Source organism: Micromys minutus (genome assembly GCF_963924665.1).
Source record: "Micromys minutus genome assembly, chromosome: 27".
In the NCBI taxonomy this organism is placed as follows: Eukaryota; Metazoa; Chordata; class Mammalia; order Rodentia; family Muridae; genus Micromys; species Micromys minutus.
This window is the reverse complement of record NC_137962.1, coordinates 37,351,996-37,374,230: the sequence shown is the minus strand read 5'-3', so window position 1 is coordinate 37,374,230 and position 22,235 is coordinate 37,351,996. Positions and strand designations below refer to the sequence as shown.

Here is a 22,235-nt window from a genome sequence, read left to right as displayed (position 1 = left end):
TTTGGCTGTGAAATGCTCCTGACAGGCGCATGTGCCTGGTGCTTAGTCCTCAGCTGGTGATGCTACTTTGCTGATAACCAGCCAGTCTTTGCTGAACTGATGAACTAGTGGATAGAATGGGTTGGAATCAACAGAGCAGCAAGAAGCCAAAGTAATGCAGCCACAGCAACTATAGTAGGAAATGATAAATTCCTAAACTAAGCTAATTTTTTCCTAAAACATTTATTTATTATGTACAGTGTACCTGCATATATGCCCTGCACGCCAGAAGAAGGAACCAGATCTCATTTTGATGGTTGTGAGCCACCATGTGGGTGCTGAGAATTGAACTCAGGACCTTTTGAAGAGCAGTCAGTGCTCTCAACCTCTAAGCCATCTCTCCAGGTCCCAAACTAAGCTATTTTAAGTAAGATAAATTAAGCTATGAATATAATAAATATTTTCTATATAAATATTATATATAAATAATAAACACATAGCTAAAATAAGCTATTTCTCTATTTTATAAGAAATATTAAAACAAAAATTTTTTACCAGATGTGAAGTAAGGCAAGGATCTGTAACATCATAAACAAGAGAACTCTGGTTCAAAGCAAGCAATAAAGAAATTTCTTAAGGACTTACCATTCTTCCGCTCACTGAGTGGAGGCAAATTGGGGTTCCTCCCAGGATGGAGGCCCAGAGTCAGCTCGGGCTGCAGGGACAGCTCCTGCAGTTCATTGGTAACAGCTTCGCTCTGGGGGCTGGGGGCCGCAGACAGAGACAGGAGCACTGGTTCATCATCATTTTCGCCAGCCCCTCCTCCGTCCAGCCCATTCACAGCAATGATGGAAGGGGGCAGGCACACCACACTGGAGAAATCCACCTTGGCTTTCGTGATGGCAACCTAGAAATTGAGAAAGAAAATACAAGTTTAGATGTTACAATGAAGAAACTGGACCACTGACCACACAAGGAATACAAATGCTCTACTTACAGACCTAGGATATCACCAACATGCTCACAAGTTTAAGGTAACATTTCTCTACACAGTTCAGGTGAAGCTCAAACCTGTAACGCTCCTGCCTCAGCCTCCTGAGTGTTTGGACTATAGGCATGCATTGTTGCAACCAGTTTAAGAGGTTTTTGTAAAGTGAGTGAGTAAGGGTATTAAACTCCCAGAGTGCCGACTTCTAATTAGAAGGACAACATACAGTTGAAATAAAAGCAACACACATGTACACATATAATAGGTTAAAAGGAAATGTTAATCAAAGAGAAACAGCTGTGAAATAAATATTACCTTCCAGCTACTAAGAAAAAGTGCCCTGAGAAATGACAGACTGGATAGCCATTGAATTAGCATAATGCATTACCATATCTAGTGTAGGGAGTTAAAACTTCTTTGTAAAAAACTATAGAGATTTGTCTGGTGATTGGTATTAAAGTTAGCCAACCATTACATGGGCATTCAGTCACAGAACCCAGAACCAGCTTATTAACAACAATCCCATTTTCTGTGCTGATAGCATTTCCACCAACACGGCAAATGGCCCTAAGGTCCGTTGGACTTTCTGCATGAAACATGGCAAGTGCCAGCCACACAAAGTGACACAGTGACAAAAACAGCAAGGGTTTGCCTGAATGCCCAGGGAAAGCGAGGAGCAGGGCAGACTAAGTCTAGCTTCTGAAAAAAGGCTAAAACTGCAATGGCTGGGCTGAGGCTGCAGTGTGTCAAGCCTGACCACGGATCTAAAAGGCTGGTTATTCAAGGGATTCCAACCCTTTGAAGGGCCAAGTGATCAAGTCTTAAGCTGATTTTTTTATGAAAACAATAAAAAGCAAGATCTTTTGCTTAAAAAGACAAACAAAAACAAAAGTCCTTACACAATTAAAATATCTTTTAAAATGACAAAGAACAAAACAACAAAATGTTTTAATGTCAAAGAGCCTGGCTAAGTGGTTCACACCTGTAGTCCCAGCACTAAGAGCCTGAGACAGGAGAATCACTAAGCCCAGGAGTTCAGGACCAAGTTGTTCAACAAAGAAAAAACTTCTAAGGTCTGGAGAGATGGTTCAGTGGTTAGAACACTGGCTGCTCTTCCAGAGGTTTTGAGTTCAAATCCCAGCAACCACACGGTGGTTCACAACCATCTGTAATGAGATTGGATGCCCTCTTCTGGTGTCTCTGAATACAGCTACAGTATACTTATATATAATAAATAAATCTTAAAAAAAAATTTTTTTAACCTAGTCTCCAACAAATGTCAAGCACAGTGAGTAAACAGGTAAGATCAAAGAAGTGGTCAGGGACACAGCTGAGTAACAGAACACTTACCAGCATGCATGCACAAGTTGCTGGGTTCAGCCAGTGCTACAAAAACATCAGAACCAAAACAGAACCCAAAACAAAGCAAACAACATATACAACCTACAAGCATTTCCAACAAATGAGAGTTGGTGTTTGAATCAGCTAAGAACACACGCATTCTCAGGATGGTGGTGCCGCACGCTTTTAGTCTCAGCACTCAAGAGGCAGAAGCAGTCGGATCTCTGAGTTCGAGGCCAGCCTGAACTAGAAAGTGAGTTCTAGAACAGTCAGGGCTATACAAAGAAACCCTGTCCCCCAAACCAAAAAATAAAAAATAAAGAGCACATGTCTTCTCTGAATAATGTGTTATTCAGATCATTTTGTATTTGCTTATACTATTAAAGTTTTAATGTTCTCTTCTTCCCCCAGATATTTACATATTTTAAAGTCAGATTAAATCGTATACATTTACCATGTACACATTATGCCTTAAAGCAAATATAATTATAAAATGATTGTCTGCTTTCTTATAGATTCCAAGTTTTTCTAGAATACTTATATTGGTTTTCAATGAAAGGCTAGGTTTTAGTCTAGAAAGGGAAACTGGTGTGCCCTTGAGACTACAGTGAAGACTTTAGAAACCAGTAAAATCCTAGACAGCCCCCAAATTTTAAAAGGCACTGAAAACCACAAGATCACATTCTACCCCACCTTTAAGTAACAGTGCATCTGTTGTGGGGATTCTTTCACTCGGGGGTAGGGAGACAAAACACCAACCCCTCCTCACCGGGCACAGAAACCTGTGTTGCAACTGTACTGTTCTGCCAATTAGGGAATTGCACACAGCTGGCCAGGAGGTGCAGGACGCAACAGACAGAATCTCAGGTGAAGGTCCAATAACCCCGACCTCTCCCATGAGGGAACATCAACAGTCAGCGTGTGTGGTCTTGAAGGTTAAAATGATACTTCTGCTTAGATTGCAGTGCTACACAATAAACTCAGAGGCGGTTCCGTTCTGACAGGTAGAAACCTACCTGCGTGTGAATATGAAATGGACTGAAAAGGGGAAAAGATGACAGCAACAAGGACGGCAGATGTGACATGATTCAAACCGAAGGTTTATGTGTGCTGGCACACAACTTTAATCCCAGCACTCGGGAGACAGAAGCAGGTAGATCTCTTGAGTTCCTGACCAGCTTGGTCTATATAGTGAGTCCTGGCCAGGCAGAGATGCATAGTGAATGGTCCCCAAAACAAACAAACAAAGCCAAGGGGGAAAGAGATTAATTTGATGTGTTTTAGTTGTTTTATATATGAAAGAGGCATTCTAGGTTTAAAAAAAAAAATCTCTGCTCAGAAAACCCTGGGTATAAACTGGAAGGGCTCAGCACTTGCTGTTCTTCCAGAGGCTCTGAGTTCAGTTCCCAGTTCAAACAGTTCTCAGAATGAATATGGAGGCTCCTAACCATCTGTTACTCCAGTTCCAGGATTCTAGGATCCATGTCCTCTTCTGACCCACACTGGCTCTTGCAAACACTCATACACATAAATTATTATTTTTTTGTCTGTATAAATGTCTGTGCACCATGTGTGTACCAAATGCCCATGGGGGCCAGAAGAGGGGGTTAGATCCCCTGAGTCTAGAGTTACAGACAACTGTGAGTCACTATGTGGATGCTAGAAAAGAAGCCAGGTTCCCTGGAAAAACAGCCAGAGTTCTTAACTATGATCCATCTCTCCAGCCTCAAAATAAATATTTTTTTTTAATTGGGGAGAAGGTTGAGGGATGGCAGTGAGATGAAATATAATGGCCTTTTAATAAATATGTCATAGTGAAACTCAGTACTCTATATGCTAACTTATGAAATTTAAGTCCAGGTGCTGTAGGGCTGGCAGTCAGCAGCCAGTCACGGTGACAGCTGACAGACTCAAAGTAATCAACTCCTTACTGCAAAACAAGATTACAGTAAGGGCTTTTCCCACCTCAGCACATAACTTTCCTACCACACAGACATTCTCCCAGTCAGTTTGGGCCACCACAAAGACAGGAAACTCGAGAGCGCTTTCCTTTATAACCCAGTGCAAGGTCTATCAGAGGATGAGACGCACACCTGTAGTGCATCTCCTAAAGAGGCTGAGGTAGGATCTAGACTAGACTAGCCTAGGCATCTCAGGAAGACACCACCTCTTTAAAAGTACTTAAGCTGACGTGGTGACACACATCTCTAATTCCAGCACTCAGGAAGCAGGTGGATCTTTGTGAGTTTGGGACTAGCCTCGTCTACACAGTGAGATCTAGGACAGCCTGGGCTATCTATTTAGAGATCCCCTTTCAATAAACAAATAAACAAATATGGTTTTAAATTCATAAAAGATGGTATAAAACATAGTAGCACAAGAGTTTGTAATCCCCCTACAGGAAGTTGTGTAGCAGGCCTGTTACTCTGGCTTCCAGGGTGATAAAGACATGTCTCAAGTAGAAAAGAAGATTAAACACACTGGGTGTCTTCTGACCTCCACATGCCCAGTCCAACACCTACACCGTGGATGACTCTACTGTGCAGTCGTTATCCAGAACAGCTCCTAGCAGTTGGGTTAGTAACTGCATCCTGACTAGGTTGCAAGGGCTATACAGCCAGGTCTTGGCTAGAGCCACCTTTTGGTTGTTATGTCAGGCTCGAGTCAAACAAGGTTGGCAAGACTGAAGCAAGAGGCTTAATAAACAGCCAGTGGGCCTCCGTTTCATTCGTTCTGTTGGCATTTAATACAGTTCTATAGTGTTTATGGAGCTGAAGATATAGAACAGAATAAAACATTGGTTCTAAAAAGTGAGGAAACAGATGTATAAACAGAACCTGTAAAGCTCTGGGACTATTGTGAAGGTGTCTGTGGGACACAGTAGAGGCACACCCTCCTAACAAGAACATGCATGCCCACATACACACACACACACACACACACACACACACACACACATACACACACACACATTTTAAAATAAATGCAAATAATTTTACTGCAAGATACAGTGCTGTTTGCCTACAGTAAAACTCAAGAGGCTAAGGCAATCTATAATTGAGTCTAGAAGTTCAAGGTCAACTTGGGCAACATCACATTACATACAGGTACCTTCCTGACAGGGCAGGGGTAGAGGGGAACAAGCAAGCAATTGAGCCACTCTCCCTAAAATGATTAGAAAATTAACAACTTGCTAGGATTCTGAGCTTTGACACTGGTGTGTTACTAGTCCCAATATACAACAAAGATCTATCCTATGAAATCATGACTTTTCCCCAGTAAAACATGAAGCTGACTGTATGAGTTCATAATTCTGTCATTCATATGTATAATGTTTAAAATAAACTTTAGGGAAAGTGAGCCTCCCCACCCCCAAAAAAACTGGAGCTTCTCATAAAAGAGAACTGAAGGTCAGTCTTTTGTTTTTATGTTTTTAACGAGATGGAAAGTAGGGGTCTGGCTATGCTGCTGGGTGGGCCTTGAATTCAACCCTCCTGATTCAGCCTCTTAAGCAGCTTACATCACAGGTGTGTGATTACATCACAAGTGTGTGATTACATCACAGGTGTGTGACAACACCCATTGCCAATTTTTCATATTAGAACAAAAGAATACAGTTGTGATGTATTCCACAGAACACAAATTACTAATGAAGGTTACCAAATTTTGTTGTGACTTGGGTCATGAATGTGCCTTTTTACTATGTAGAGTAAGACATAGCAAACTGAAAGACTGTTTTAACAAGGTTTTAATATTTTGCGTTTCTGTCCTCTTTTTTTTTTTCTCCCTTTAAATAGAGTCTCAAGTTCAAAAGCTGGCCTCAAATTTGCTATACAGCAAAGGCAAGCCATGAACTCCTGGTCCTTCTCTTTAGTACTGGGATTATAGGTCTATACTGCCAACAACCAGTTCTATGCAGTACTAGATCAAACCCAGTGCTTCCTGAATTCGTGGGAAGGAAACACTCTACCAAATGCTCCAAATTCCCGGCTTTCTTGATCCCCTACCCTGATTTTAATAGCTTAGTGATGGATTAAGGTCCGTGTCTATGTGTACAGGGGTGGGGGGGTGATGCACATCTCTAATCCCAGCACTCAGGAGACAGAGGCAGGCAGATCTCTGTCTGAGTTTGAAGCCAGCCTGGTCTACAGAGTTCCAGGACAGCCAAGGAAACAGAGAAATTCTTGAAAACAAAACAAAGCAATCCACATTTATAGAACCATTAAGTGTTTGAAATAAAAATTAATGTATACTTTGTTATTGTATGTTATTGAGTAAATGATATGTTACAATGGCATTTTCTCAAGTTTCATGATATATCCTTTAAAATGCCCATATTAGTGTAGAGAGAATCTCTTATCAGCAATACCTGTCAATTAGAAAGCTTATGGCCAATGAACTGAGGCAGAAAATAGGAAGTGGGGCCTCCAGCAGGGATGGACAGAATTCTGGGAAACAGACTGAAAGATTCTCCCCAGATCTCTGATGAGACAGATGTAAACTAGCAGGTAGCTGAACCCAGGATAGAATAAAGGGGGGATTTGCCCTGGAAAGCTGAGGAGATGGATGTCAGAAGACAAGGAAAAGAAGGAACCAGCCACGTAGCTGAGCCCAGGTTAGAATAAAAGGAACAGTAAGTTAAGAGCTAGTCAGAGAATAAGCTGAAGCTTACAGTCTAGGTATTTATTAATAAATAATTAATCTCAGTGTATTTATTGCTGGGAACTAAATGCCCAGAAGAAAAAAAATGGATTTAATTTTTTACACATTAGAATATACCACGATAACATTCTTTAAAAAAAAAAAAAAGTTATATGTATATGAATACACTGTAGCTGTCTTCAGACACACCAGAAGAGGGCATCAGGTTCCATTACAGATGGTGTGAGCCACCATGTGGTTGCTGGGAATGAAGCTAGGAATTGAACTCAGGACCTGTGGAAGAGCAGTCGGTGTTCTAACCACTGAACTATCTCTCCAGCCCTACAATAACATTCTTTCCCAAGGGCCACGGGGCAGCAAGATTGGATGGAGGTTGACAAAACATGAGCATAGCACAAACTGCTGAGACTGAGTCATAAGGGAAAATGTATTTCTTCCCTTTGTGTATGCCTGATAACATACTGTCTACACAGATGCATGTGCACCACCTGCATGTGGTGCCGGTGGTGGTGAGAAGGCATCAAATCCCCTACAGTTAAGGATGTTTGTGAACCACCAGGTGGGTGCTGGGAACCAAACCCAGGTTGTTCTCTGCATGAGTGGCCAGTGCTCCTAACAGAAGCCATCTCTTTAGCTCCCTTGATAATGTTCTCATATTTAAGCTTTTCTAATCACACTTGTTTAGTTTCGTGTGGAGAAAGGAACAAGCCACAGTGCACTTGTGGTGGTCAGAGGACAACTTGCTGGAGTCAGTTCTCTCTTGCCACCATATATAGAATCCTGGGATTAAACTCAGGTTGTCAGGCTCAGCAGCAAGTGCCTTTACCTACCAAGTCAGCACCTGGCCCCATTTAAATGTTTATATATGATTCTTGGATCTAGAGAAATGGCTCAGCGGCTGTTTGAAAGAGAATGGCCCCCAGAAGCTTGTAGACTTAAATCCTCAGTCATTAGGAAGTGACATTATTTGAAAGAATTATAAGGCCTTGGTGGAGAATGTGTGTTACTGAGGGTGGGCCTTGGACCTTCAAAACCCAAACCAGGCAGTGTCCCTCTCTTCCTGCTGCCTGCAGATCCAGATGTAGAACTTTCAGCTTCTATGTCTGCCTGTATACAGCATGCTTCCATCATGAGGATAACAGACTATACCTCTGAAACTTTAAGCAAGCCTCAATTAAATGCTCTTTTATAAAAGTTGCTGTAGTCATGGTGTCTCTTCATAGCAACAGAACACTGACTAAGGCAAACACTGTGCAATCATGAGGACCAGAGTCCAGATTTCAACATTAATACTCAACAACAATAAGCCAAGATTCTTGCACAGGCTTGCAACACCAGTAAAGGGGTAAGGGAGAGGACTTCTCAGGTAGTCCAGACTGAGAAAACACAAGCCTCAGGTTCAGAAAGAAACCCTGACTTGGAAGAATAAGCAGTGAATGATGGGGGAAGCTACCTGATGCCCTACTCTGGCCTGCTCACATGCGCATGTACGAGTACGTAATCGGTCAACAACAAACAAAGCTTCTGTGGTAGAGCATCTAGCTGCAGGAGGCACCCTAGGTGCACCCTTTATAGTGATTACAAAGATCTTCCATAGGCAAAGGGGAGACTTAGAAGCATAAGAGGTTCCCTTGATCGTGACCATATGAAATAAACTAGAAATCAGTAAAGGATGAGGAATGACAAAGGAAAAAGAACTCCAGCATAAAAACACAGTCACGGACTTACTTCTCTAGCAAATATCACTCTCTACCCATCTTCAAGCAGCCAAGTAGCTTATGTATAGAAAGTCCCAAATACAGCATGACCATTAACAACAACACTGAAACTGTGCAGGGGTAATCACTATGGATCCAGTGTCCTCTTGGTTCCTAACATCCCTAAATTGAATGTTTCAATGTTGCAAGTTTATAATCCTACGGAATCCAAGAATATTATCTGGCCTGCTGCTTCACGTATGATCAGCAGCAGCTAGAACAAAAACAACACGGGGGCAGGGTCAACTCCCACAACCCATCTGTTCTCTCTCTTGGTTCCACTTATCTTTCCCCACCCAACCCCACCCCCTTTCAGGCTGCATGCCTTCTGTCTGAGCAACATATGTACCCAGAAGCAGCAGCACAAAATGTGTCAGAGTATGGAAGAGCTTGGGGAGACAGCTGACAACTCTAAACAGACATACTAGACTAGTGGAGTCTATACGCCCAGTGACAAAGCTGGCTTCATACAACCAAATGTTATGGCTCCTCTGAGGACGGACCAGCTCTTTTGAGCATCAGTTTTTCTGCATGAAAATGTTTTAATCAATTAATAGACTCACACTTTTAAGTTATCTTTAAAAGATGATACATCAAATCTAGAAAACTGTGTCTAAGTAATTGTTTGTGTGTATACACACATATATAAAAAATCTGACACGAAGAATGCAAATCACCTTAGCAAGTATTCAGTGGGAACTTACTAGAGATGCTCTCTGGTTGCAAGAGAAGATGAGGAAAACAAGTCTCATTTACTACTGTCACCTCCAACCCTACCATCTCTACAGTACTGACAAACTACTCAGGAGTTCTAAACAATAGTCAAGAAAGTATCTTTATTTTGGAAGTGGTGAAAAACAAGCAGTAAAAGAAGAGTAATCTAGAGTGACAGCTCACACTGTCATCCAGCACTCAGGAGCAGAGGCAGGAGGGTCTCAAACCCAACACAGGCTTCACAAATGCTCAGCGGTTAAAGGCATTTACTGTACAAGCCTGGAGATCTGAGTTCAACCCCAGAAACCCACATACACCTGGAAAGGGAGAGCCAGCTAAACAGCGCTGTCTGTCCTCTGACCATCATAAGCACCCCATGTCACAAGTGCCCTCAGATCAAACACACACAAATAAAAATATTTTTAATGAAATAAATACTTTGCAAAGTAGCAAGGAAACTATTTTTAGGGGGAAGAGGAGATGGAGAGTTATAGTAAGCTCCAGGCTAGCCTGGGCTGGGTTGTGTGGTGAGACCATCTTTAAAAAGTAGCGGTGCATACCTTTGATCTAGCACTTGGGAGGCTGAGGCAGATCTCCATAAGTTTGAGGTCAGCCTACTCTACAGAGTGAGTTCCAGGCAGGGCTACTACTACACAGAGGAACCCTGTCACAGGAAAACCAAAATCAAAGGGGGGGGGGTACAGTGGCGTAACCCTCAAGTCCCAGTACTCAGGAGGCCAGCCTGGTCTACAGAGCTCCAGGACAGCCAGGACTACACAGAGAATCTCTGTCTAAAATTAAACAAAACCAAAACCTAAACCAAACCAACCAAAGATACAAAGGAAGGAAGGAAGGAAAGGAAAGGAAAGAGAGACAGGAAAGTAGCTTGTAGAACTGATGTGGCAGAAGAAAACACAGCTACAAATTCTGACACACTTCCCTTTGGGTGACTGGTGAGGTCACTTCCCCCTGAATCTAAGCTGGCTTCTGCCTTGACCAGCAGAGTACAGTAAAACAACACTAGGCCAATTCTTATCATAGGTCTTAGGACAGGCAGACCAGGCACAGTGTCATACAACTAAAATCCCAGCACTTAGGAAACACAGGCCAAAAAGATACTGAATCTGAGGACAGCCTGAGCTATGTAGTTAGATCCTGTCTCAAATGAATTAATTAACCAAAAATATTTAAAAGAAATGGCAGCTTCTACTTTAGATTCTTAAGCATGCTGTGCTTCCATGTGGAATGTTCTTGACCAATTGTGAAGGACTAGGCTCTAACATTTCCAGACATCCCTACAGCTGTAAGAAATGTGAGCAAAGTCTTCCTGTATACTCTAACCAAGCCAGGCACCAGTGAATGCACTGTATAGAAAAGAATGAATAGAATTCAGGTAGTCTTGTTAAGAGAAACAAAGAAAGGGCGGGGTTTTATCGGAAAAGGTAAAATTGACTTAGTACATTGAGTTCTGGGCCCTTCAAGTTCTAAAACTGTCACTAGGTTTCCTTTAAGTATCAGAGTAGGAAAAAATGGAAATGAAGGTAGCACAAGAGAAATTATAAACAACATAAGAGAGGAAGAGGTGACTCAGCAGTGCTTCTGCTCTTGCAGAGGACCCAGGGTTTGGTCTCCACAGTGGGCACCATCTAAGTCTGTAACTCCAGTTCCAGGGGATTGGAGAGGGTTCCCAGGAGCACCTATATGCACGTGGAGCACATAAACTCAATAAGGCAGACATAACATATAACTTCTAAAAAACATTACCTAGGGAAAGAAACAAAAGAGAACAACAGAAAGGTAGCGAGACTGTGAGAACAAGCAGGTATAAAATGGCAGAGGGGATAATTAGGTTAATGGATCTTAGTTTATAAATCAGTAACAGAATTGCTAAGAGGGTGAAATCACTACCAAAGTTGGCTCCGTTGAAAGTTTCAGGCATTCCCAGCCTCACTGCCTGCTTGGGCACTCAGGCCATCCCTCAGACTCCTAAATTATCATATACTGATGAGTATCTAATTACATATCAGCGCTGTCTGTTCATACTATTTTAGACATGCAGTAAGCTGTGACTTTATAATGCTGAGAGGAACCAGCTGTCTCCAAACGTAAAGACACGAGTAAGCTTGAGGGCTTATATAAAGGGCATAAGCTCACCAGCTGGAAGCAGCAGAAATAAATAAAAACAGAAGAGAAGTTAAATATGTATCCCATCCCCAGGTTCAATTCCTGGCCCACTGATTACATCACTCCCATCACAGCTTACAGTATACCCTATAGGTGTTAGGTAGGCAAGGCACCATCTTCCCTTGACTAAGCAACACTGTCCTAAAGAACGGGTGGACCTGACTCTCCATAAGGCTTTGTTTAGGCACTGAAGATCAAGATAACAAAACTCTCTGCTGTGCTGAAACTTATAGTAGGAGATTCGTTTAAAAAAGGGGGGGGGGGGTGTGGTAGTACACCGAGATTCACCATAATACTTGTGAGGCAGAGGCAGGCAGATCTCTTGTGAATTTGAGGCCAGCTGAAGCTATATAAGACCCTATCTCAAAATGATAGAACTAAAATAAAAGTAAACAGCTAAACAACAAGATAATCTAAATAAACTATAAACATTGTATGCTTGGGGTCTGAGGAAATGCTATCTGAGCTGAATTGAGAACAGTAAAAAAACACTTAATGACCACTTGATATAAAAGAGGTCCCTACCTCTGTATTCAATCTGGACAACACTGAGAGCTATGTATTTATAGTAGTCAGTTTTAAAGTTGAGGAAACTAGATGCTGAAAGGTTACGTTATTAGACCCTGCACACGCAGCTTCAGAACCTATGCCTCTAACTACCACACAAACACTCTCTGCCTGATTCTACTAGATAAGAAACAGACAGCAATGCAGAGGGAGCAGCAAATACACGAAAGGCACTGAGGTGGGATGACAGGGACAGAGCGCAAGGCCTGATCTGTAGTTTCTGAAACCACTTTAGCAGGTACACAAAGGTACACAAACAAATGACCATAGGGAAGCTATTTACTTTAGCCTGCTTCTGACTTTAAGTCTAATTTACTATTTAGCCTGTCCCCAAACAACAATGGAATGTTCTTTAGATCACAGCTATGATGTGTGACCTAAATAAGTCACATCACCATGTTTGGTGATACTATTGTTGTTATCTACCTTTTTATCATAGAGGGTCCAACAAGAAAGTATTCTGAAAAGTACAGAAATATTAACCAGAAGGTGGTGTTTTGCTGACAACATTTAACATACATTTTACAATTTACATTAAATCACCCCTTGGTACACACCCCTCTGAGAATAAATGCTTTCAACCTAAAGCACTATTTTCAGCAGATGAACTCATCACATCCTCTCATGGACTTTATTCATGGCCACAAATATCCCAGGTATGCTCCTAATGATTCACAAATATCCCAGGTTTGCTTCCAATGACTCACAAGCAATTCCCTTTCTGTGGTGGTCAAGTTCTTCAGTTTTTAGAAGTGGGATTTCCATTGTGTTTTGGAGACTTGTATGAGAGATGGAGCCATGGACTTAGACATGTTTTCCTGTGTACCAGAGTCTCTGTGTCTATGTTCACCTGAAAGCTATGTGGTCTATTCTGAGAAAGCATTCGGGATCGGAATTTTGCTCCCTCACTAAATCTCCAGAACTAAAAACAAGCATAAGCTGAAATGTGGCCAGGTCACAGAAAAACCTGCACTACAGAAAATCCGCCATAGCAGTCCTGTTCAGATGGGAATCACATGAGTGAGACTTATTATTTTAACATAGTAACTTTGGAATGAAAACCTGTTGAGACAAACCTCACCTAGCAGAGGAAGGAAGCCAGCTACAGTACTGCGCTTTGTTTCCCACTACAATGGAGCATTTAAGGAGAAGCTGCATTTTGCGGTGCCAGCAGCCTCTTATCCTTCGGTTTCTCAATGAACTCCTTCCCAGCACAAGAACACGCTCACGCTCACGCTCTACAAAAGAAACCACAAGGGGTTTCCTAAAGTCTTGATCCGAAATTTACAAGCACTTTAAAAAAAGTATCTTGCCATAAAAAAGAATGGAGTTGCTGCAGTTTTGAAGGGATATCCAAATAAAACACAGGGAGCATCTACCCTTGGCTGTGTTTAGCCTCTGGAGGGCACTCTAGGAAGTGAGCCCCGCAGCGCCTGAGCGCCTGTGGGTGCTGTGTGGAGAGAGAACTAACCATCAGGACAGTGTGAGGCTGCACTGCAGCATTGTGGCTGGAGTCACGGATCATTCTTTCAATTACAGTTTAGCTGTACAAAGTAGCTCTAAGTGCCCCCCTTACTGTGTGTGCACACATGCCATGGCACATGCATGGTCAGGGGACAACTTCTGGAAGTCGGTTTTCTCTTTCCACCTTGCGGGCCCAGGGCATTAAACAAATTTCTTCAGATGTGGCAGCCAGTTAGCCAGTGCCTTCTGCTCATTAAGCCATCTCCACAACCCAAAACTAGCTTATTTAAATTTGTATTTTATCTGTGTGTATGCAGATCAATGGAGCAAGTGTAAGGACCAGAAGACAATCTATGGGAGGAGTCCATTCTGCCCCTCTATCCTGTAGATTCTGGGTATCAAATTCTTCTTATCTAGCTTGGAGACAGGCACCTTTATCTCACTGGACCCAAATGAGCCTATTAATTAAACTAACTTACTCTGGTATGATAGGCTACTATACAGAAGACTGGATATTCAGGTCACCTTCATTTTCAGCTTATTAAAGACCTTTGATCAACACAGTACTTCTAGAGATACAACAGCCATGACGTACTGTTCTTTGTTTCTGACCGCTTGCTGCTGTAAACAGTATTACTCTGGACCAGTGGAATGGCTCAGCAAGTTAGGGTGCTTGCCACCAAACCTCACAACCTGAGCTCAACCCCCAGACCCCTCAGTCTTAGGAGAGAACACCAGAATTGTCATCTGACCTCCACATATGTGCACCAACATGGGTGCACTTGCTCTCGTTCTCCCCCAGGCTCTTGCTCTCTGTCTGTCTCATACAAAAATACAAATAAAATGTAAATTAAAAAATGTGAAGTATCACTATTAGTCCGTAAGTATTTTGAAAGGTTGCTGAGAATCCCTGACAGTACATATAAAGCAACAGTACTCTTTAAAATAGCAGGCAATAACAGCAACTATTATTACCTTTTCTGTCCAGTGCTAGGGGTCAAACCTACAACCTCAGGCATGCTAGGCTAGGCCAGCACTCTTCCAACTAGCTGAACTACACTCCCCAGCCCTTGAGTCCAGTTACTGTAAAATTCATAAAAAGGTACAAGCCCAGCAGCACCAGTCAACACTAAGTATTTAAGTTAACTGTGCAGGCAATAAGCATTGTGTAGCTAACAAGCAAAAGTGGGTACATACACACCAGTGTCATGAATGGCCAAATACTTCAGATGAAAAGGTTTGAAGCTAATCGCAGAAAAGGGGAACACACTGGTGACCCCTAAACTTAAACTTCTTTTCCTCTTCTCTCTTACTAACAACAACAACAAAAACCCAAAAACAAACAAAAAAAAAAAAAAAAAAACCTAGGCAAAGGGCAACCTTAGTTTACTTAATGACTACAATATCCAGCTCCCCTTACAACTGCAGTGATATGACATCTGGCCAGTGGGCTCTAAGCTCAGGTGGCACAGGAGACTTTTAGGAAGTATGGTTGAGGAGAATACACATAGCTCTCTTGAGGCCAAATAGGGCTGAGTTCCTAAAGGCTGAGCCGCCATTTCAGTTCAAAAGACAGAAACTGACACCTGTGATAACTAAGAACCCGTTTCCCGTAGAGACCTAGAGGTACTATGGCTTTGCTGATCCATGTGGAGTCTCAGAGAGAGCAGAGAAAGGAGAGAGGACATCCAAGGAAATGATCCTGAAAACCTTTCTATTTTGATGGAAATATAAACCTACACATCTAAATATTTCAATAAACTCCAAGTATGTGTAAAGGATCCACACCTAGACACTCTTCAATCTAACAATAGAAAGAAAACTTGGAGAGCAACAAAGGAAAATATATATATATATATACACACACAGTTATGATGCACAAGAGATCTTCAACACAGTGAAGAGCTGACTGCTCACTCAGAGGACACCAGACACAGACGACAAACTCAAAGCCAACAGTTCTATCAAAACTTACCTTTCTACAAAGAAGGAAACTTTTTGCTAGCAGACCTGACCTACAAGACATGCTAGGGGCCCTTCAGGTTGAAGTAAAAAAAAATTGTAGACCAATCCAAACGCATACACACAACAATGCAAAACACAGAAAGGTGAATGGCAGACGTGAACACAAAAGCAGTGTAAGTTAATTTGCTTTCTGTTGGGACTCTGTAAGCCCCACCCCACAGTTACCTGGCAACAGCCAGTCTGTCTCTGTCTCTCCCTCTCCTCTCCTGTTCTTCTCTCTTACTCTCTTACCCCTTTGTCCCTCCTTTGCCCACCCCCACCCCCGTCTCTCCATGTGCTCATGGCTGGCCTCTACTCCTCTTCTTTTCTCTCTCTCTCTCTCTCTCTCTCTCTCTCTCTCTCTCTCTCTCTCTCTTTGCCCCTACTACCCTCTTAACTCCCCTCCCCGTGCCCTGAATAAACTCTATTCTATACCATACCATCTCACGGGGAAGGAATCTCGAACGTGGGTCCCCCAGAGGCATCCCTCTTACACCCACACCTCACCACATCTCCATAGACCATACCCCCCCCACTCTCTTTATCTTTTTCCTAACAGTTTTCTTCTGTCTTATCAAAATAAAAAGCACAAAATCCAAGAGTTAAATCTGTATAACTAGGACACAATGGGTAAATTGTAATTTTTCACCATTTCAACACAAAGAAAAAAATATGGAGTTATATGGAAGGGAAGTTAGATGGTATTGAAGTTGAACTGATATTAAAGCCAGGCATGGTGGCACATGCCTAGAGTCTGAGGCAGGAGAATTCTAGGTTGGAAACCAGCCTTACTATGGAATATACAGTAAGTTCCAGGTCAGCTTGGGCAATACAGCAAAATATTGTCTCCAAAAACAAGTTTAAAAAATATTTTTTAAAAAAGTGATCCCAACCAGGATATTATGAGTCCTACTTCCACGATTTCACAAGAGCTCAAAAGGCATACTCCTCATGAGCAAAGCCAAGAAAAGCCACCTAGGGGAAGCAACCATTTAAAAGCTCTACAAATGTTCCTCAGGAGAGATTGCAATTGAGTGTGAACCAACATCCCCTTGACCAGCTCACACCCCATCTCCCCTGCTCTAGCTCCAGATCAAACACCAGAAAGAGTAGCCAGTCTTTGTCATCCCCTTCAGAATGAAGAGGTTAAATTCCTGGTGAGACTAAAGAGCCTAGGGCACCACAGTACAGAGGTTCAACCCAAGCAACTAAAGTCTCAAAATGCTGGGGCCCCAGCTTCATCACCAGGCAAAAATTCCACACTCTGGGGCAAATCAAAAAGACTACAAACCACCCCCTGGACAGTGTCCTAAGGAATGACTCAGAGATCAGCCCAAGAGCAGAGGCTATCCACAGGAAGCTCCAAGTTCTCCGCAAAGGAACTGTTTTTATTTAAACAGACGTGGGGACTCAAGCTTAAAGGCATCTTGAAAAACAGCTCCTCTTACTTAGGAACAACAATCTAAACCACAGGGTAGCCAGCTCAGCAGTGAGAACCAGGAGAGACAGCTAGAAGCACTCCTCTAGGGTCAGAACAAACCTCTAAGACCTCATCTCTAATTTAAATGATCACACTGACTAACAAGTCAGTGGAGAAAAAAAAATCCTGGCATGGGTATTGGGAAGGCAGACTCTACTGTTCAATGTAAGATGGCAGGAAAACGGACCCATATGAAACACTGCATTACACAAACGAGAGACAAAATATAAAACAACACCTAAAAAATGCTACCAACAAAACAGGTATGAATAATCATGAGCTTTCATTAGGCAAGGTTAATAGATATGGCACTAAAAAAAAGAAAAAAAAAAAAAAGAAAGAAAAAAGAAGTAGGGCCAGGAATATGGCTCAGAAGGTAAAAGTGCTTGCCACAAAGGCTGAGGACATGAGCTCAGTCTCTGGCACCCAAAAGGCGAAAAAAGAAGAGAACGGACTTCCTCAGAAGTTGTTCTTTGATCTCCATACAAATACACACACACACACACACACACACACTCACACACACACACACCTCTCCAAGATAAATAAATATAAATTTTTACATAGATAAACTGAACTACATCAAAATTCAAAAGCCGGCGGCACTCTAAAGATTACTCTCAAATAACATCAAGAGCAATGAAAAGACCTAGGCCCTCAGCACCAGGGAGGCTGAGGCAGAAACTTCATCCAAGTTATATAAGGAGTTCTAGGCCAGCCAGGGCTCCACAGAGGTGGGGAAAAAAATCCACACAGAGAAAATACAAAGCATCATTTAGTAAGAAAGTAAGATCATATATAAGGAAATCTTAAGATTTAAGAATTAAAAAAGAAACACCCTCACCTTTGAAATGAATCATACAAACAGACAATAAGTAAGTACATCAGAAGATGAAACAAAACCACAAAGACCATCTTATAGCCACTACAGCTGCTGAAGTCAGATGCAGAGCAAGTAGAAGAAATTAAAGTCTATACACTGTCTGATCCCAATCCTACAAAAGTTCACAACAAGAAAACACACAGAAATGAAAGCAGATAGTAGGGAAGGGATGTATCTGGGGAATGAGGGGCAAAAGGGAAATGGCACAGGCTCATCACGAAGTGATTGAAAAGTTCTAAAATCTTCTGTGGTGATCGCTGCTGTACATGTTTATAAACTCACTAAGAAGCATTGAGTTTTTTAAGTGTGTGGAATTACATAGTTTGTTAATTTTGTCTCTGTATAGCTACTTTTAAAAATATTTAATCGGTTAGGCAGTGGTGGCACAGAAAACCTTTAATCCTAGCACTTTAAGACAGGTAGATCTTTATATGAGTTCAAGGCCAGCCTGGTCTACAGATCAAGTTCCAGTACAGCCAAGACTACACAGAGAAATCCTGTCTTGAAAAGCAAAACAAAACAAAAGATTTAATGGAGAGTGAGGCTGGAGAGATGGCTCAGTGGTTAAGAGTGCTTGTTGCTCTTCCAGAGAAACAGGGATTGAGTCCCAGAATCCACATTCTGACTAATAGCCACTTGTGTAACTCAAGTTCCAGGGAATCTGACATCTTCTGGCATCCCTGGGCCACATACATAGTGCACAGATACACATGCAGACAAAGCACATATACATATAAAATAAAAATAAGTTTTTAAAAAAGGATAAGGCCAGTCAGACAACTCAGTAGATACTTGCTGCTGACAAGCTTGATAACCCAAGCTTGATCCTTAGAATAGACATCATAGGAGAGAGCCGTGTGTGTGCGTATGTGTGCATGTGACAGAGAGAGAGAGAGAGAGAATGTGAGAATGTGAGAATGTATGTGTGAAAGAGAGAGATAAGGGTGTGTGTGTGTGTGTGTGTGTGTGTGTGTGTGTACACAACATGTGTGCTAGTGACCTCAGAGGCCAGAAAAGGGTACCAGATTCCCTGGAACTAGAGTTACAGATGCTTGTGAACCATCGTGTGGATACTGGGAACTGAACTTGGGTCCTCTGGAAGAACAGCAACCACTCTTAACCACTGAGTCATCTCTCCAGCCCCCTAGAATTAAAAAAAATAAAACAAATAAAGTTGGGTTATTTTTTTATGGTTTTCTGCTAATCTTTTCTTATTTTTTTATTTATTATATACATTGTAACTGTCTTCAGACACACCAGAACCTTACCCATGATGGCTTCAACATCAGCAGTGAAACAGCACCTTATTATTACTTATTATGAAAAATTAGTTTGAACCTGTGACTTCCTGAAAGTGAATCACAGACTTTTCTGATACATCTCTGGGAACCCCTAGACTAAAGTCAAAAGTCCTGAAACAAGGACTACATCACATTTATATAAAAAGCAACACAGTGCATTAGGAAAGGACACAGCTGTTTGTCAGGGAGAATTAGGTTCAAATTCCAGAGCTGCTGTTTATAGTAAAAACTTAAATTCAATGTCTGTTTCCTGTGCTATAAAATGAGATAATATCTGGTTAAGAACTATCACTATATGGATTAAACAAGGTGGTTAGCTAACGTAAATTAAGACTATCTGATAAAAAAAATCAAGTACTGACAAAAATATATTCATAGAGTTTTATGCAAAAATGCTTTTAAAAATATGTACATGTATCTGTTTTTTTTTTTTAAATAAAGTTGAAAAGAAAACCGATTATCTGAAACTGTGCTTCATAAATGCCAGATTCCATGCCCACTGTGTTCCTAAGTAGTTCAGTGTTTTGCACAGGAAATGTTCAACTTCTTAGTAAGTATTAGTGGAACTTAATTAACTTTTTTTTTAAGATTTATTTATTACCTGTGGATCCACCACATATGCAACTCATACAGCAATTCTTTAGTGGTGTGAGTTTTGTCATTATTGTTTTACCTGTTTATTTTCCAGTACTGGGAACTCACATTCAGAGCTCCATGAATACCAGGCAAGCATTCTGCTATGAGCTACATCCCTGGATAGTTTTATATATATATTTACAAGGGGAAGACAGACACACACACAGGCCTGTCCGTGTGTATGTGTCAGTGTGTACACTCTCAAGAATGCACATGCACACACATCTATCTGACTCATGTAATCTAGGCTGACCTTGATCTCATTTTGTAGCCAAGGATAACCTTGAATTTCTCGCCCTTTTCCTTGGCCTTCTCAGTGTGTACCATTACATACAGATGTACCACTATGGTGAGTTTTATGGTGCTGGGGATTGACCCCTAGAGCTCTGTATGCATGCCAACCAAGCACTCTATCATCCCCAGCACAGATTATCTCCAATAAACATACATCAAAACCACATTGGGAAAAAAAACAACAACAAAAACCTACATTGAGATTCCATCCATGGCTGTCAGAATTAGAAAAAAGAAACATAAACACACACTGGCAAGGGTAAGTGCAAAAAGAAGCCTGGCACACCACTGAGGGGGTGTAAATCAATAAATGATCATCAAAAAATGAAAATACAACCACCACATAATCCACCTTCTCTACACACTCCAAAGACTCAGTGCCAGCTTACACCGAGATGCTGTGCACCCACGCTCATCAAAGCACAGCTCCAATACCCAAGCTATGGTCAGCCAAGGTGCCCATGGTCAAGGAAAACAGGTTTGACTTAGCTATTAAAACATGGCATTATGTCATTTTTTGGAAACCACATGGAACTGGAGATCATTACACCAAGCAAAATAAGACAAATTCAAGTCACAAAGATAAGAGCTGTGTGTTTTTTCTCGTGTGGAATTGAGGAGGAAAAGAAGGATATGAAATGAAAAGGGAGGTATTGTCTGTTGTTGGATGTGTCAGTTTTGGTGTATGTCTGTCACAGCACGTGTGTAGTCAAAGAACAACCTTCAAGGACTGGTCCTCTCCTTCTACCATGTGGGTCCCAGGAATCGAACTCAGGCTGCTGCAAGCATGTCTACTACTGAGCATCTTACCAGCTAAAGGAAAGCTATTAGGAATGGTGGGAGAGAGGAGGCAATAGAGGGGTTAATACCATCAGATTACATTAGATGCAGGTATGAAATATATCCCTTTGAGCGATTTATATAATCTATACTACTAAAATATGGGGACATAGAAAATACAATGTTTTAGGACAGGCTCCTAGTTACTTGAAGGCAAATATAGTGACAGGATAGCCCCAAAGCACCTTAGAGAAAAAACTACGATTTAGTGAGAAACACTATGTGATAAGGAAACCCATAGCGGCTTCCAAGATGGCGGCCCTCAGGGCTCTGGTGTCCGGCTGTGGTCGGCAGCTCCAAGCGTTCCTGTCAGGCCCCGCCGTGACCGGCTGGTTATGGCTTCCAGCTCGCGGATTGAGAGAAGTGAAGATCCAAGAAGGGAAGATGACTGTAATTGAAGGCCGAATCACAGAAACTCCCAAGGCGACTCCAGATCCCCCAACCCCTCAGGCCAGTGCCCCGTCTGCCGTTGGAATCTGAAGCACAAATACAGCTATGAGGATGTGTTGCTGCTCAGTCAGCTCACGGTCACAGGCTTGTGCCGGGAAGAACACCGAAAAATTGAGGAGTGCGTGAAGATGGCTCATTGAACAGGTCTGTTCCCAAATCACAGACCGAGGCTTCCAGAAGGATGCGTACCAAAGGATAAACCCAAACTCAACCTCTATCTGACTCACTGGGCTCCCAAATCCGTCAAGCCACCGTTGGAACAAGGTGGGCATGGCCGTGGGGTCGCAACTCCTGAAAGACAATGTCTGCTACTCCGGGAGGCCTCTGAAGCTGATGCATTAATGGGAGCAATACTGCTGAAGAACCTTCCAGAAGATATACTTGCCCCTCCCACCAGAACCACTGTCCTCCACAAACAGCACAGGGGTGTTGGAATTAACTTCTGTCCCTTGGATCTGCCCAGCTGCAGTGTTGGGAGCCAGGGACAGACAGGAGCTGGATCTCCTGGCCTCTGTGGTCTGATGGCTGGCTGGGGCCAAGGTCGGAGCAGGAGACTTACCCAAGGAATAAAGCAGGCTCTTAGCTTCAAAAAAAAAAAAAAAAAAGGAAACCCATAGCTTCTTAATGAGGCCTAAGGGCCAGCTCAAAAAACTGAGCAGCTATAATAACTTTGGTAGCCTTATCTCCTCCG

The 22,235-nt window shown here is 42.1% G+C and overlaps 1 protein-coding gene and 1 pseudogene across 2 annotated transcripts in view; one reads left to right on the top strand and one right to left on the bottom strand.

Moving 5' to 3' along the window:
- Positions 1–674, bottom strand: part of MRTFA (myocardin related transcription factor A) — a 99,429-nt gene extending 98,755 nt beyond the window's left edge. Inside the window, exon 1 of the mRNA XM_080939772.1 lies at positions 625–674. The gene's annotated coding sequence lies outside the window, so the exon portion shown is untranslated. The remainder of the gene's footprint in view (positions 1–624) is intronic.
- A 20,672-nt stretch (positions 675–21,346) lies between these two features.
- Positions 21,347–21,886, top strand: LOC308437864 (large ribosomal subunit protein mL66-like; annotated as a pseudogene). Its single transcript has one exon. The product of its transcript is annotated as a large ribosomal subunit protein mL66-like (transcript).
- The last annotated feature ends 349 nt before the right edge of the window (positions 21,887–22,235 follow it).